General features: G+C 44.0%; 7 non-coding genes across 7 annotated transcripts; all 7 read right to left on the reverse strand.

Annotated features, from left to right (window-relative positions):
- Positions 1 to 3,420: 3,420 nt before the first annotated feature.
- TRNAL-CAG (transfer RNA leucine (anticodon CAG)) lies at positions 3,421 to 3,503 on the reverse strand. Its single transcript has one exon. It is a non-coding gene; the product is annotated as a tRNA-Leu (tRNA).
- Positions 3,504 to 6,202: 2,699 nt separating this feature from the next.
- On the reverse strand, positions 6,203 to 6,285 carry TRNAL-CAG (transfer RNA leucine (anticodon CAG)). The gene has a single exon. It is a non-coding gene; the product is annotated as a tRNA-Leu (tRNA).
- A 1,312-nt stretch (positions 6,286 to 7,597) lies between these two features.
- TRNAL-CAG (transfer RNA leucine (anticodon CAG)) lies at positions 7,598 to 7,680 on the reverse strand. The gene has a single exon. It is a non-coding gene; the product is annotated as a tRNA-Leu (tRNA).
- A 2,178-nt stretch (positions 7,681 to 9,858) lies between these two features.
- Positions 9,859 to 9,941, reverse strand: TRNAL-CAG (transfer RNA leucine (anticodon CAG)). The gene has a single exon. It is a non-coding gene; the product is annotated as a tRNA-Leu (tRNA).
- Positions 9,942 to 11,429: 1,488 nt separating this feature from the next.
- Positions 11,430 to 11,512, reverse strand: TRNAL-CAG (transfer RNA leucine (anticodon CAG)). Its single transcript has one exon. It is a non-coding gene; the product is annotated as a tRNA-Leu (tRNA).
- A 1,452-nt stretch (positions 11,513 to 12,964) lies between these two features.
- TRNAL-UAG (transfer RNA leucine (anticodon UAG)) lies at positions 12,965 to 13,047 on the reverse strand. Its single transcript has one exon. It is a non-coding gene; the product is annotated as a tRNA-Leu (tRNA).
- A 3,230-nt stretch (positions 13,048 to 16,277) lies between these two features.
- TRNAL-CAG (transfer RNA leucine (anticodon CAG)) lies at positions 16,278 to 16,360 on the reverse strand. The gene has a single exon. It is a non-coding gene; the product is annotated as a tRNA-Leu (tRNA).
- Between the last annotated feature and the right edge of the window lie 1,382 nt (positions 16,361 to 17,742).

The raw sequence follows: 17,742 nt of genomic DNA on the forward strand, positions 1-17,742 counted from the left end.
ATTGGCTGAGCCCCCCAGACCGAATTACATGGCGGCCCTCCCTAAAAGGGGGCATAGAGCTTTACAGGACGGCCGCGATGAAGCATTCACAACACAGGGGGGGATGGGACCTCAAGGCCAGCATCCAGCGGCAGTGTAAACTGGGGTGGGAGGGAAAAGCCCCTCGGCAGATAAGAGTTGATTTAAGTTGGAGGGAGCTAGGGGATTATCGGTGAATCAACGACGAGGAACGCAGGTACAGAGACAATGGGAAGGGGGGGGGGGATGACGCAACCCCCCTCAAGGGCCAGAGCGCTCAAAACGGCCGTAAAAAAGGATTCGATTGGAGGCGCAGGATGATGTCATATGACCTGGGGGTTAAGGGGCTTTGGGGACGTAAGGGGGCCGGAGGGTCGGATTGAATGTGAATTCTTCTGGCGTGGTGGAAGAGAACAGCCGTCCTCAGCGTCCGTTCGACGCATGCAGAGTGGAGCTGGAAACGATTGGCCAGAAGAAGTCCCCAAGGTGAGCATCTTCCCCAACCCCCATCAGGCAGCTGAAGAGGTGAGTAGGTACGGGAAGGGGGGCCAATTCAGTCCAGATCGCCGTCAGCTCGAGCTTTGGGGTTAGACGCACTCTGCGATGGCTAGGTGATAGAAGGTTAGGCGCTGTCCGAAGGGTGCTGGCTGGAGGGGGCCATAAACGGGGTCCCTATTCGCTCCGGGAAATAAATCTTAGCACAGACTGACGTGATGCGTGGTGCATGTGAATAGCGGTGGGACAGCGATTGGCGTACGACGGTGTGTGGGTGACTATAAATCAGTGTTGGTATGACGCACGCGCATGTTAAAATATCAACGGTTGCCCACGCTCGCGCGTGTGTGTGCGTGCACCTCAGTGTTAACGGTGAGACACCACGAGTGTCACGTGTGTGTGCGTGCACTGCAGTGTTAACGGTGAGACACACGTGAGTGTCACTAGTGTGTCTGTGTGTGCACCACAGTGTTAACGGTGAGACACCACGAGTGTCACGTGTGTCTGTGCGTGCACCACAGTGTTAACGGTGAGACACACGTGAGTGTCACTAGTGTGTCTGTGTGTGCACCACAGTGTTAACGGTGAGACACGAGTGTCACTAGTGTCTGTGTGCACCGCAGTGTTAACGGTGAGACACCGCGAGTGTCACTAGTGTGTCTGCGTGCACCGCAGTGTTAACGAGGAGACACGCGTGGGTGTCACGTGTGTCTGTGTGTGCACCGCAGTGTTAACGGTGAGACACGCGCGAGTGTCACGTGTGTCTGTGCACCGCAGTGTTCACGGTGGGACACACGTGAGTGGGTGGAGTGGGTGGGTGGGGGCGCGTGAGCGCCGATTTATTTATTAATATCCAGACCGAGCGGGAGCGTTCGCCTTGTTGACACAACGGCTTAGTGGAAATTATTAATTAAACCCCACGAGCGGCGAGTCAAACAATATTACATAATTCGCGTGGTTAGGACACACGAGGGGGGGGTGGAGGGGGCAGACGTCGCATCCCACCCGCTCGCGGGGAGTGGGGAGGGGGAGATGAGCCCCCACCTAGTGGAGAGGGGGGCATTAGCCCCCACAGCATCTACAATAGATTACACAACTTTTGAAGCCATTCCCCGTGTTTAGCGTACATGCCTTACAACATGTTTGGAATTAACAGGCGTAAAGTTGGACTTGCGAACATATCCACTTATGAACAGACATCTGGAACCTAACTCGTTCGTAAGTAGAGGAGTCCCTGCAGTTTGCGGTCGGGCAGTGTTAATGAATAGTGTGTTCTTGTGCACCTCGGATGATGCAGTCTTTTAAAATTGTAATTTATATGTTGAATTTCAATACCTTACCAGTACAACAATAATGATGAGTTCACTAGTTGATTCTATGTAGCCATGCATATAAGAGCCACTTATGCATAGTGTATTAAAATGCTACTTTAAGGGTAATGGTATGATGCAGAACATAAGTGACTTTACATTGAGATTTCAAATAGAAACGTTTTATTCTAAAATCAAACTGATTAAAAATCGTGACTCGCAGCTAGGAGGGAGTTTAATCGATAAATGCTTATTAACAACAGCCTACAGTACATGTGAGTGATCCACTTGAGCTGTCTATGAATCAAATGCAGTACAGGAAATATTAATCTTCATTTGTTGCTTCAATGATTCAACCTCGGTTAGACATACCAGAGGCACACTGCGGTTGTTTTAGGGCCGTGTTATCAGAGGCACCAAGAGATGTCATGGATATTTCAGGGAAGTTTGACATAGCCCCGTGAATAAACAAGTGTAAGTTTTTTTTACAGGGAAAATCCCTCCTATAACAATTTTTTCATTACAATAAGTTACCACACGGAGTCTTAACTCGTGTGATAGTGTTGCTGCAAGAATGTAAACAAAAAAATTTGACTGACATACAAAATGCACGCCTTCAAAAAGTGTGAATATTGATGTCTTTATTTTGATAGGTAAGTTTCATTGAAATCACAAAAACTAAATATATTTAAATTCACACGAAAACATGCTGTCACCAGATATTCGAACCCACGCCTCCAGGGGAGACTGCGACCTGAATGCAGTGCCTGAGACCACTCGGCCATCCTGACTGGCATGGTGTTTGTTACTGGAGCATTATTTTAACCAATTCTCCGCAATCGATCCATGTGCTTCATGGGATATATACTGTACATTCTAATTTTTTATCCAGGTGAGAACACAGTGATTCAAGAAATACATTACCAACCATTTTTTGACATCTTAGTTGTCATTTAGACAGACTCATGATCTTAGAAGGAGGAAATTCCAATATTTGCTCAGAAACATCCGTGAAGAATATTCATAACCAAGATGCATTTGATCAAGGAAATGCAGTGATTGTTACTAATGTTAAATTGAGGGTATTGCTGAATCTTTTCGCCAAATTGAATCGAAATTGTACTGCTGGTGTCATGCATGGTATGAAGTACATTTGGACTTCGTGCAGGGCTGGTCTCTGCCCTATGTGAGACAATGGTTCATGGAAAAATATATCATAGAACTGATTCACAAAATATCATCAAGTTGCTTCATATCCACACCAGAGGGGCAGCACTATTCTCCCTACCCTACAACAGGAAGACATTTGGTTGTATAGCAATCATAGCAGTGTTATTCATTTTCATTTTACATGTTTTAATGCCGACTCCTTGCATACCAACGTGATTTTTTGCATTGTGTTTCCCTCCATAATATATATAATATAATGCTCCCAATCACTCTTTGTGCGTGATATTTGGTTTCCTCATATTCATATTTCACCAAACTTTCCTGCCAACTTCCATTATCGACTATTTCTCAATTCTATTGTGATAGCGAAGATTCATTGAAATCATAAAACACAAAATTGTTGTTAATTCACAAAAGAGCATCATTCTGTCAGAAGTGGGATTCGAACCCACGCCTCCAGGGGAGACTGCGACCTGAACGCAGCGCCTTAGACCGCTCGGCCATCCTGACTGTGGCATGGTATCACTCGAGGATCATTTTAATCTATTCTCAGCAATCGATCCATGCGGTTCATGTGCAATATCCAGTCTCATTATTTAAACTGGTAGGAAACGTAGTGGACTGGAAGCCCAACCGGGATTAATTTACAGGAGGCAGGGGATTAATTGCGTATGTCTGTGGATGTCTGTCCACGTGGGAGGGTTGGGGCTGGGTGGAGAGGAGAGGGTAGGGAGGGGCTGGGTGGGGAGGGGCTGGGTGGGGTGGGGAGGGGCTGGGTGGAGCTTGGTGGGGGGTGGGAGGGGTGGGGCTGGGTGGGGTGGGGCTGGGTGGGGAGGGGCTGGTCACCCCGTGGTGCCCTTATATGGACTGGAAGCCCAACCGGGATTAAGTCACAGGAGGCAGGGGATTATCCACTGCACTTTCTGGTGCGACCTCTTTTACACTTCACTTTCTGGCGTTTTATAATTCTGCACACTTTTCATTTTGCTTTCTTCTGTGCACGACCCTAACAAGTTTGGCTTAAATATCCGTACATAATTACTTCATAATTACTTCAAAATTTCCTACCAGCCCCCTCCGCAGGAATGTGTTTCATCCAGGCAAAACACTTCCTCATCACAAGTGATTCAAGCAAGACAATACCCACCATTTTTTTTGACAAACTAGTTGTCATTTAGACAGACTCATGATCTTAGAAGGAGGAAATTCCAATATTTGCTCAGAAACATCCGTGAAGAATATTCATAACCAATATGCATTAGATCAAGGAAATGCAGTGATTGTTACTAATGTTAAATTGAGGGTATTGCTGAATCTTTTCGCCAAATTGAATCGAAATTGTACTGCTGGTGTCATGCATGGTATGAAGTACATTTGGACTTCGTGCAGGGCTGGTCTCTGCCCTATGTGAGACAATGGTTCATGGAAAAATATATCATAGAACTGATTCACAAAATATCATCAAGTTGCTTCATATCCACACCAGAGGGGCAGCACTATTCTCCCTACCCTACAACAGGAAGACATTTGGTTGTATAGCAATCATAGCAGTGTTATTCATTTTCATTTTACATGTTTTAATGCCGACTCCTTGCATACCAACGTGATTTTTTGCATTGTGTTTCCCTCCATAATATATATAATATAATACTCCCAATCACTCTTTGTGCGTGATATTTGGTTTCCTCATATTCATATTTCACCAAACTTTCCTGCCTACTTCCATTATCGACTATTTCTCAATTCTATTGTGATAGCGAAGATTCATTGAAATCATAAAACACAAAATTGTTGTTCATTCACAAAAGAGCATCATTCTGTCAGAAGTGGGATTCGAACCCACGCATCCAGGGGAGACTGCAACCTGAACGCAGCGCCTTAGACCGCTCGGCCATCCTGACTGTGGCATGGTATCACTGGAGGATCATTTTAATCTATTCTCAGCAATCGATGCATGCGGTTCATGTGCAATATCCAGTCTCATTATTTAAACTGGTAGGAAACGTAGTGGACTGGAAGCCCAACCGGGATTAATTTACAGGAGGCAGGGGATTAATTGCGTATGTCTGTGGATGTCTGTCCACGTGGGAGGGTTGGGGCTGGGTGGAGAGGAAAGGGTAGGGAGGGGCTGGGTGGGGAGGGGCTGGGTGGGGTGGGGAGGGGCTGGGTGGAGCTTGGTGGGGGGTGGGAGGGGTGGGGCTGGGTGGGGTGGGGCTGGGTGGGGAGGGGCTGGTCACCCCGTGGTGCCCTTATATGGACTGGAAGCCCAACCGGGATTAATTCACAGGAGGCAGGGGATTATCCACTGCACTTTCTGGTGCGACCTCTTTTACACTTCACTTTCTGGCGTTTTATAATTCTGCACACTTTTCATTTTGCTTTCTTCTGTGCACGACCCTAACAAGTTTGGCTTAAATATCCATACATAATTACTTCATAATTACTTCAAAATTTCCTACCAGCCCCCTCCGCAGGAATGTGTTTCATCCAGGCAAAACACTTCCTCATCACAAGTGATTCAAGCAAGACAATACCCACCATTTTTTTTGACAAACTAGTTGTCATTTAGACAGACTCATGATCTTAGAAGGAGGAAATTCCAATATTTGCTCAGAAACATCCGTGAAGAATAATCATAACCAAGATGCATTTGATCAAGGAAATGCAGTGATTGTTAGGAATGTTTAATTGAGGGTATTGCTGAATCTTATCGCCAAAGTGAATCGAAATTGTACTGGTGGTGTCATGCATGGTATGAAGCGTACAATTCGACTTCGTGCAGGGCTGGTCTCAGCCCTATGTGAGACAATGTTCATGGAAAAATATATCATAGAACTGATTCACAAAATTTCATCAAGTTACTTCATATCCACACAAGAGGGGCAGCACTATCCGACCTGCCCTACAACAGGAAGACAATTGGTTGTATAGCAGTCTTAGCAGTGTTATAAATTTTCATTTTATATGTTTTTAATGCCGACCCCTTGCATACCAAAGTGATTTTTTGCATTGTGTTTCTCTCCATAATATATATGTAATGCTCTCAATCGCTCTTTGTGCGTGACTTTTGTTTTTCTCATATTTATATTTCACCATACTTTCCTGTCCAACTTCCATTATCGACTATTTCTCAATTCTATTGTGATAGCGAAGATTCATTGAAATCATAAAACACAAAATTGTTGTTAATTCACAAAAGAGCATCATTCTGTCAGAAGTGGGATTCGAACCCACGCCTCCAGGGGAGACTGCGACCTGAACGCAGCGCCTTAGACCGCTCGGCCATCCTGACTGTGGCATGGTATCACTGGAGGATCATTTTAATCTATTCTCAGCAATCGATGCATGCGGTTCATGTGCAATATCCAGTCTCATTATTTAAACTGGTAGGAAACGTAGTGGACTGGAAGCCCAACCGGGATTAATTTACAGGAGGCAGGGGATTAATTGCGTATGTCTGTGGATGTCTGTCCACGTGGGAGGGTTGGGGCTGGGTGGAGAGGAAAGGGTAGGGAGGGGCTGGGTGGGGAGGGGCTGGGTGGGGTGGAGAGGGGCTGGTTGGAGCTTGGTGGGGGGTGGGAGGGGTGGGGCTGGGTGGGGTGGGGCTGGGTGGACAGGGGCTGTTCACCCCGTGGTGCCCTTATATGGACTGGAAGCCCAACCGGGATTAATTCACAGGAGGCAGGGGATTATCCACTGCACTTTCTGGTGCGACCTCTTTTACACTTCACTTTCTGGCGTTGTTTTATAATTCTGCACACTTTTCATTTGGCTTTCTTCTGTGCACGACCCTAACAAGTTTGGCTTAAATATCCGTACATAATTACTTCATAATTACTTCAAAATTTCCTACCAGCCCCCTCCGCAGGAATGTGTTTTATCCAGGCAAAAACACTTCCTCATCACAATTGATTCAAGCAAAACAATACCCACCATTTTTTTTGACAAACTAGTTGTCGTTTAGACGGACGCATGATCATCGGAACAGGGAATTCCAATATTTACTCAGAAACATCCGTGAAGAATAATCATAACCAAGATGCATTTGATCAAGGAAATGCAGTGATTGTTAGGAATGTTTAATTGAGGGTATTGCTGAATCTTATCGCCAAAGTGAATCGAAATTGTACTGGTGGTGTCATGCATGGTATGAAGCGTACAATTCGACTTCGTGCAGGGCTGGTCTCCGCCCTATGTGAGACAATGTTCATGGAAAAATATATCATAGAACTGATTCACAAAATTTCATCAAGTTACTTCATATCCACACAAGAGGGGCAGCACTATCCGACCTGCCCTACAACAGGAAGACAATTGGTTGTATAGCAGTCTTAGCAGTGTTATAAATTTTCATTTTCCATGTTTTTAATGCCGACCCCTTGCATACCAAAGTGATTTTTTGCATTGTGTTTCTCTCCATAATATATATGTAATGATCTCAATCGCTCTTTGTGCGTGACTTTTGTTTTTCTCATATTTATATTTCACCATACTTTCCTGTCCAACTTCCATTATCGACTATTTCTCAATTCTATTGTGATAGCGAAGATTCATTGAAATCATAAAACACAAAATTGTTGTTAATTCACAAAAGAGCATCATTCTGTCAGAAGTGGGATTCGAACCCACGCCTCCAGGGGAGACTGCGACCTGAACGCAGCGCCTTAGACCGCTCGGCCATCCTGACTGTGGCATGGTGTCACTCGAGGATCATTTTAATCTATTCTCAGTAATCGATCCATGCGGTTCATGTGCAATATCCAGTCTCATTATTTAAACTGGTAGAAAACGTAGTGGACTGGAAGCCCAACCGGGATTAATTTACAGGAGGCAGGGGATTAATTGTGTATGTCTGTGGATGTCTGTCCACGTGGGAGGGTTGGGGCTGGGTGGAGAGGAGAGGGTAGGGAGGGGCTGGGTGGGGAGGGGCTGGGTGGGGTGGGGAGGGGCTGGGTGGAGCTTGGTGGGGGGTGGGAGGGGTGGGGCTGGGTGGGGCTGGGTGGGGAGGGGCTGGTCACCCCGTGGTGCCCTTATATGGACTGGAAGCCCAACCGGGAATAATTCACAGGAGGCAGGGGATTATCCACTGCACTTTCTGGTGCGACCTCTTTTACACTTCACTTTCTGGCGTTGTTTTATAATTCTGCACACTTTTCATTTTGCTTTCTTCTGTGCACGACCCTAACAAGTTTGGCTTAAAAATCCGTACATACTTACTTCATAATTACTTCAAAATTTCCTACCAGCCCCCTCCGCAGGAATGTGTTTCATCCAGGCAAAAACACTTCCTCATCACAAGTGATTCAAGCAAAACAATACCCACCATTTTTTTTGACAAACTAGTTGTCGATTAGACGGACGCATGATCATCGGAACAGGGAATTCCAATATTTACTCAGAAACATCCGTGAAGAATAATCATAACCAAGATGCATTTGATCAAGGAAATGCAGTGATTGTTAGGAATGTTTAATTGAGGGCATTGCTGAATCTTATCGCCGAATTGAATCGAAATTGTACTGCTAGTGTCATGCATGGTATGAAGCGTACAATTCGACTTCGTGCAGGGCTGGTCTACGGCCTATGTGAGACAATGGTTCATGGAAAAATATATCACAGAACTGATTAACAAAATTTCGTCAAGTTACTACATTTCCACACCAGAAGGGCAGCACTATCCTACCTGCCCTACAACAGGAAGACAATTGGTTGTTTAGCAGTCTTAGCAGTGTTATAAATTTTCATTTTACATGTTTTTAATGCCGACCCCTTGCATACCAACGTGAATTTTTGCATTGTGTTTCCCTCCATAATATATATTTAATACTCTCAATCAATCTTTGTGCGTGACTTTAGTTGTTCTCATATTTATATTTCACCATACGTTCCTGCCTACTTCCATTATCGTGATCGTACACCTGCTTCTCGCCAGACTTCCAGACGCCTCTCCGGCCCCGGCAACAGCACCAAACAATCACAGCCGTCCTTGGCTCTCCCAGCTTAATTGTCCCAACATTATCTGCACTGTATTTGCCTTCGCTACAGGCTGACCCAACATGAACCCCAATGACATTGCCTTCACAACAGGCTGACTCAACATAAACCGCACCGTCTCTGTTTCCATGCAATACGCACCTTTCTACTCCACTACACAGGCAAGAAGACTTCCTCATCACAAGTGAATCAAGCAAGACAATACCCATCATTTTTTGACAAACTAGTTGTCGTTTACATGGACGCATGATCATAGAAATAGGGAATTCCAATATTTACTCAGAAACATCCGTGAAGAATAATCATAGCCAAGATGCATTTCATCAAGGAAATGCAGTGATTCTTAGTAATGTTTAATTGAGGGTAGTGCTGCATCTTATCGCCAAATTTAATCGAAATTGTACTGCTAGTGGCATGCATGGTATGAAGCGTACAATTCGACTTCGTGCAGGGCTGGCCTACGGCCTATGTGAGACAATGGTTCATGGAAAAATATATCACAGAACTGATTAACAAAATATCATCAAGTTACTTCATATCCACACCAGTAGGGCAGCACTATCCGACCTGCCCTACAACAGGAAGACAATTGGTCGTATAGTAGTTATAGCAGCGTTATAAATTTTCATTTTACATGTTTTTAATGCCGACCCCTTGCATACCAACGTGATTTTTTGCATTTTGTTTCCCTCCATAATATGTATGTAATGCTCTCAATCACTCTTTGTGCGTGTCTTTTGTTTTTCTCATATTTATATTTCACCATACTTTCCTGCCAACTCCCATTATCGAATATTTCTCAATTCTATTGTGATAGCAAAGTTTAATTGAAATCACATAATTGTTGTTAATTCACAAAAGAGCATCATTCTGTCAGAAGTGGGATTTGAACCCACGCCTCCAGGGGAGACTGCGACCTGAACGCAGCGCCTTAGACCGCTCGGCCATCCTGACTGTGGCATGGAGTCACAATAGGATAATTTTAATCCATTCTCAGCATCGATCCACGTGGTTCGTGTGAAATATACATTCTCATTATTTATCCAGGTGTAGTGTTCGATTTCACTCGGACAACTTCTGTCTTTCTCCGAACACCGCTTTATCTACAACTCTCAGCATGTCCTCCACATTCTACAGTATCCAGGTCGCCACGGCTCGCTTGCCGTGCTTCACTCGACTCGCTCGCCACCTTTGTCTCTCCATTCCCCACGATTACTTCACTTACTCCGCACTCAGTGTCTTCGCACACAGCGACTTCGCACATAGCGACTTCGCACCCAGCGTCTTACAAACTCTGTCTCTCAAACTCTGTCTCTCAAACTCTCTCTCTCAAACTCTCTCTCTCAAACTCTCCACACTTCAATTCCGCCTGTTGACTCCAAGCTCTCCAAACTCAAAATCCCGCTCCAATTGCCGACCCCCCAATTTATCCCCGCTATCATTACGCCTTAATTAATTAGTCCGCGTCCCAACGGCACTCCGCGTGATCGTACACCTGCTTCTCGCCAGACTTCCAGACGCCTCTCCGGCCCCGGCAACAGCACCAAACAATCACAGCCCTCCTTGGCTCTCCCAGCTTAATTGTCCCAACATTACCTGCACTGTATTTGTCTTCGCTACAGGCTGACCCAACATGAATCCCAATGACATTGCCTTCACAACAGGCTGACCCAACATAAACCGCACTGTCTCTGTCTCCATGCAATACGCACATTTCTACTCCACTACACAGGCAAGAAGAATTCCTCATCACAAGTGATTCAAGCAAGACAATACCCATCATTTTTTGACAAACTAGTTGTCGTTTAGACGAACAAATGATCCGAGAAATAGGGAATTCCAATATTTACTCAGAAACATCCGTGAAGAATAATCATAGCCAAGATGCATTTCATCAAGGAAATGCAGTGATTATTAGTAATGTTTAATTGAGGGTAGTGCTGCATCTTATCGCCAAATTTAATCGAAATTGTACTGCTAGTGTCATGCATGGTATGAAGCGTACAATTCGACTTCGTGCGGGGCTGGCCTACGGCCTATGTGAGACAATGGTTAATGGAAAAATATATCACAGAACTGATTAACAAAATATCATCAAGTTACTTCATATCCACACCAGAAGGGCAGCACTATCTTACCTGCCCTATAACAGGAAGACAATTGGTCGTATAGTAGTCATAGCAGTGTTATACATTTTCATTTTACATGTTTTTAATGCCGACCCCTTGCATACCAACGTGATTTTTTGCATTGTGTTTCCCTCCATAATATATATGTAATGCTCTCAATCACTCTTTGTCTGTGTCTTTTGTTTTTCTCATATTTATATTTCACCATACTTTCCTGCCAACTTCCATTATCGAATATTTCTCAATTCTATTGTGATAGCAAAGTTTAATTGAAATCACAAAATTGTTGTTAATTCACAAAAGAGCATCATTCTGTCAGAAGTGGGATTCGAACCCACGCCTCCAGGGGAGACTGAGACCTGAACGCAGCGCCTTAGACCGCTCGGCCATCCTGACTGTGGCATGGTATCACTCTAGGATATCGATCCACGTGGTTCGTGTGAAATATACATTCTCATTATTTATCCAGGTGTAGTGTTCGATTTCACTCGGACAACTTCTGTCTTTCTCCGAACACCGCTTTATCTACAACTCTCAGCATGTCCTCCACATTCTACAGTATCCTGGTCGCCACGGCTCGCTCGCCGTGCTTCACTCGACTCGCTCGCCACCTTTGTCTCTCCATTCCCCACAATTACTTCGCTACTCCGCACACAGCGTCTTCGCACACAGCGACTTCGCACACAGCATCTTCGCACCCAGCGTCTTCGCACACAGCGTCTTACAAACTCTGTCTCTCAAACTCTCTCTCTCAAACTCTCCACACTTCAATTCCGCCTGTTGACTCCAAGCTCTCCAAACTCAACATCCCGCTCCAATTGCCGACCCCCCAATTTATCCCCGCTATCATTACGCCTTAATTAATTAGTCCGCGTCCCAACGGCACTCCGCGTGATCGTACACCTGCTTCTCGCCAGACTTCCAGACGCCTCTCCGGCCCCGGCAACGGCACCAAACAATCACAGCCGTCCTTGGCTCTCCCAGCTTAATTGTCCCAACATTACCTGCACTGTATTTGTCTTCGCTACAGGCTGACCCAACATGAACCCCAATGACATTGCCTTCACAACAGGCTGACCCAACATAAACCGCACTGTCTCTGTTTCCATGCAATACGCACCTTTCTACTCCACTACACAGGCAAGAAGACTTCCTCATCACAAGTGATTCAAGCAAGACAATACCCACCATTTGTTGACAAACTGGTTGTCGTTTAGACGGACGCATGATCCGAGAAATAGGGAATTCCAATATTTACTCAGAAACATCCGTGAAGAATGATCATAGCCAAGATGCATTTCATCAAGGAAATGCAGTGATTATTAGTAATGTTTAATTGAGGGTAGTGCTGCATCTTATCGCCAAATTTAATCGAAATTGTACTGCTAGTGTCATGCATGGTATGAACTACATTTGGACTTCGTACAGGGCTGGGCTACGGCCTATGTGAGACAACGGTTCATGGAAAAATATATCACAAAACTGATTAACAAAATATGATCAAGTTACTTCATATCCACACCAGAAGGGCAGCACTATCTTACCTGCCCTATAACAGGAAGACAATTGGTCGTATAGTAGTCATAGCAGTGTTATAAATTTTCATTTTACATGTTTTTAATGCTGACCCCTTGCATGCCAACATGATTTTTTGCATTGTGTTTCCCTCCATAATATACATGTAATGCTCTCAATCACTCTTTGTCCGTGTCTTTTATTTTTCTCATATTTATATTTCACCATACTTTCCTGCCAAATTCCATTATCGAAAATTTATCAATTCTATTGTGATAGCAAATTTTAATTGAAATCACAAAATTGTTGTTAATTCACAAAAAAGCATCATTCTGTCAGAAGTGGGATTTGAACCCACGCCTCCATGGGAGACTGAGACCTAAACACAGCACCTTAGACCGCTCGGCCATCCTGACTGTGGCATGGAAGTACAATAGGATAATTTTAATCCATTCTCAGCAATCGATCCACGTGGTTCGTGTGAAACATACATTCTCATTATTTATCCAGCCAAGACCACTTCCTCATCACCAGTGAATCAAGCAAAACAATACCCACCATTTTTTTTGACAAACTAGTTGTCGATTAGACGGACGCATGATCATCGGAACAGGGAATTCCAATATTTACTCAGAAACATCCGTGAAGAATAATCATAACCAAGATGCATTTGATCAAGGAAATGCAGTGATTGTTAGGAATGTTTAATTGAGGGCATTGCTGAATCTTATCGCCAAATTGAATCGAAATTGTACTGCTAGTGTCATGCATGGTATGAAGCGTACAATTCGACTTCGTGCAGGGCTGGTCTACGGCCTATGTGAGACAATGGTTCATGGAAAAATATATCACAGAACTGATTCACAAAATTTCGTCAAGTTACTTCATTTCCACACCAGAAGGGCAGCACTATCCGACCTGCCCTACAACAGGAAGACAATTGGTTGTTTAGCAGTCTTAGCAGTGTTATAAATTTTCATTTTACATGTTTTTAATGCCGACCCCTTGCATACCAACGTAAATTTTTGCATTGTGTTTCCCTCCATAATATATATTTAATACTCTCAATCAATCTTTGTGCGTGACTTTAGTTGTTCTCATATTTATATTTCACCATACGTTCCTGCCTACTTCCATTATCGTGATCGTACACCTGCTTCTCGCCAGACTTCCAGACGCCTCTCCGGCCCCGGCAACAGCACCAAACAATCACAGCCGTCCTTGGCTCTCCCAGCTTAATTGTCCCAACATTACCTGCACTGTATTTGCCTTCGTTACAGGCTGACCCAACATGAACCCCAATGACATTGCCTTCACAACAGGCTGACCCAACATAAACCACATTGTCTCTGTTTCCATGCAATACGCACCTTTCTACTCCACTACACAGGCAAGAAGACTTCCTCATCACAAGTGATTCAAGCAAGACAATACCCACCATTTGTTGACAAACTAGTTGTCGTTTAGACGGACGCATGATCCGAGAAATAGGGAATTCCAATATTTACTCAGAAACATCCGTGAAGAATAATCATAGCCAAGATGCATTTCATCAAGGAAATGCAGTGATTATTAGTAATGTTTAATTGAGGGTAGTGCTGCATCTTATCGCCAAATTTAATCGAAATTGTACTGCTAGTGTCATGCATGGTATGAAGCGTACAATTCGACTTCGTGCGGGGCTGGCCTACGGCCTATGTGAGACAATGGTTCATGGAAAAATATATCACAGAACTGATTAACAAAATATCATCAAGTTACTTCATATCCACACCAGAAGGGCAGCACTATCTTACCTGCCCTATAACAGGAAGACAATTGGTCGTATAGTAGTCATAGCAGTGTTATAAATTTTCATTTTACATGTTTTTAATGCCGACCCCTTGCATACCAACGTGATTTTTTGCATTGTGTTTCCCTCCATAATATATATGTAATGCTCTCAATCACTCTTTGTCTGTGTCTTTTGTTTTTCTCATATTTATATTTCACCATACTTTCCTGCCAACTTCCATTATCGAATATTTCTCAATTCTATTGTGATAGCAAAGTTTAATTGAAATCACAAAATTGTTGTTAATTCACAAAAGAGCATCATTCTGTCCGAAGTGGGATTCGAACCCACGCCTCCAGGGGAGACTGAGACCTGAACGCAGCGCCTTAGACCGCTCGGCCATCCTGACTGTAGCATGGTGTCACAATAGGATAGTTTTAATCCATTCTCAGCAATCCATCCACGTGGTTCGTGTGAAATATACATTCTCATTATTTATCCAGGTGTAGTGTTCGATGTCACTCGGACAACTTCTGTCTTTCTCCGAACACCGCTTTATCTACAACTCTCAGCATGTCCTCCACATTCTACAGTATCCAGGTCGCCACGGCTCGCTCGCCGTGCTTCACTCGACTCGCTCGCCACCTTTGTCTCTCCATTCCCCACAATTACTTCACTTACTCCGCACACAGCGACTTCGCACACAGCGACTTCGCACACAGCGTCTTCGCACCCAGCGTCTTACAAACTCTGTCTTTCAAACTCTCTCTCTCTCAAACTCTCCACACTTCAATTCCGCCTGTTGACTCCAAGCTCTCCAAACTCAAAATCCCGCTCCAATTGCCGACCCCCCAATTTATCCCCGCTATCATTATGCCTTAATTAATTAGTCCGCGTCCCAACGGCACTCCGCGTGATCGTACACCTGCTTCTCGCTAGACTTCCAGACGCCTCTCCGGCCCCGGCAACAGCACCAAACAATCACAGCCTTCCTTGGCTCTCCCAGCTTAATTGTCCCAACATTACCTGCACTGTATTTGTCTTCGCTACAGGCTGACCCAACATGAATCCCAATGACATTGCCTTCACAACAGGCTGACCCAACATAAACCGTACTGTCTCTGTCTCCATGCAATACGCACATTTCTACTCCACTACACAGGCAAGAAGAATTCCTCATCACAAGTGATTCAAGCAAGACAATACCCATCATTTTTTGACAAACTAGTTGTCGTTTAGACGAACGCATGATCCGAGAAATAGGGAATTCCAATATTTACTCAGAAACATCCGTGAAGAATAATCATAGCCAAGATGCATTTCATCAAGGAAATGCAGTGATTATTAGTAATGTTTAATTGAGGGTAGTGCGGCATCTTTTCGCCAAATTTAATCGAAATTGTACTGCTAGTGTCATGCATGGTATGAAGCGTACAATTCGACTTCGTGCGGGGCTGGGCTACGGCCTATGTGAGACAATGGTTCATGGAAAAATATATCACAGAACTGATTAACAAAATATCATCAAGTTACTTCATATCCACACCAGAAGGGCAGCACTATCTTACCTGCCCTATAACAGGAAGACAATTGGTCGTATAGTAGTCATAGCAGTGTTATAAATTTTCATTTTACATGTTTTTAATGCTGACCCCTTGCATGCCAACATGATTTTTTGCATTGTGTTTCCCTCCATAATATACATGTAATGCTCTCAATCACTCTTTGTCCGTGTCTTTTATTTTTCTCATATTTATATTTCACTATACTTTCCTGCCAAATTCCATTATCGAAAATTTATCAATTCTATTGTGATAGCAAATTTTAATTGAAATCACAAAATTGTTGTTAATTCACAAAAGAGCATCATTCTGTCAGAAGTGGGGTTCGAACCCACGCCTCCATGGGAGACTGAGACCTAAACGCAGCACCTTAGACCGCTCGGCCATCCTGACTGTGGCATGGAATTACAATAGGATAATTTTAATCCATTCTCAGCAATCGATCCACGTGGTTCGTGTGAAACATACATTCTCATTATTTATCCAGCCAAGACCACTTCCTCATCACCAGTGAATGAAGCAAAACAATACCCACCATTTTTTTTGACAAACTAGTTGTCGATTAGACGGACGCATGATCATCGGAACAGGGAATTCCAATATTTACTCAGAAACATCCGTGAAGAATAATCATAACCAAGATGCATTTGATCAAGGAAATGCAGTGATTGTTAGGAATGTTTAATTGAGGGCATTGCTGAATCTTATCGCCAAATTGAATCGAAATTGTACTGCTAGTGTCATGCATGGTATGAAGCGTACAATTCGACTTCGTGCAGGGCTGGTCTACGGCCTATGTGAGACAATGGTTCATGGAAAAATATATCACAGAACTGATTCACAAAATTTCGTCAAGTTACTTCATTTCCACACCAGAAGGGCAGCACTATCCGACCTGCCCTACAACAGGAAGACAATTGGTTGTTTAGCAGTCTTAGCAGTGTTATAAATTTTCATTTTACATGTTTTTAATGCCGACCCCTTGCATACCAACGTGAATTTTTGCATTGTGTTTCCCTCCATAATATATATTTAATACTCTCAATCAATCTTTGTGCGTGACTTTAGTTGTTCTCATATTTATATTTCACCATACGTTCCTGCCTACTTCCATTATCGTGATCGTACACCTGCTTCTCGCCAGACTTCCAGACGCCTCTCCGGCCCCGGCAACAGCACCAAACAATCACAGCCGTCCTTGGCTCTCCCAGCTTAATTGTCCCAACATTATCTGCACTGTATTTGCCTTCGCTACAGGCTGACCCAACATGAACCCCAATGACATTGCCTTCACAACAGGCTGACTCAACATAAACCGCACCGTCTCTGTTTCCATGCAATACGCACCTTTCTACTCCACTACACAGGCAAGAAGACTTCCTCATCACAAGTGAATCAAGGAAGACAATACCCATCATTTTTTGACAAACTAGTTGTCGTTTACACGGACGCATGATCATAGAAATAGGGAATTCCAATATTTACTCAGAAACATCCGTGAAGAATAATCATAGCCAAGATGCATTTCATCAAGGAAATGCAGTGATTCTTAGTAATGTTTAATTGAGGGTAGTGCTGCATCTTATCGCCAAATTTAATCGAAATTGTACTGCTAGTGGCATGCATGGTATGAAGCGTACAATTCGACTTCGTGCAGGGCTGGCCTACGGCCTATGTGACACAATGGTTCATGGAAAAATATATCACAGAACTGATTAACAAAATATCATCAAGTTACTTCATATCCACACCAGTAGGGCAGCACTATCCGACCT

The sequence above is a fragment of the Petromyzon marinus genome, chromosome 35 (genome assembly GCF_048934315.1).
Source record: "Petromyzon marinus isolate PM22_M1 ecotype Great Lakes invasive population chromosome 35, UKy_Petmar_22M1.pri1.0, whole genome shotgun sequence".
Taxonomy (NCBI): Eukaryota; Metazoa; Chordata; class Hyperoartia; order Petromyzontiformes; family Petromyzontidae; genus Petromyzon; species Petromyzon marinus.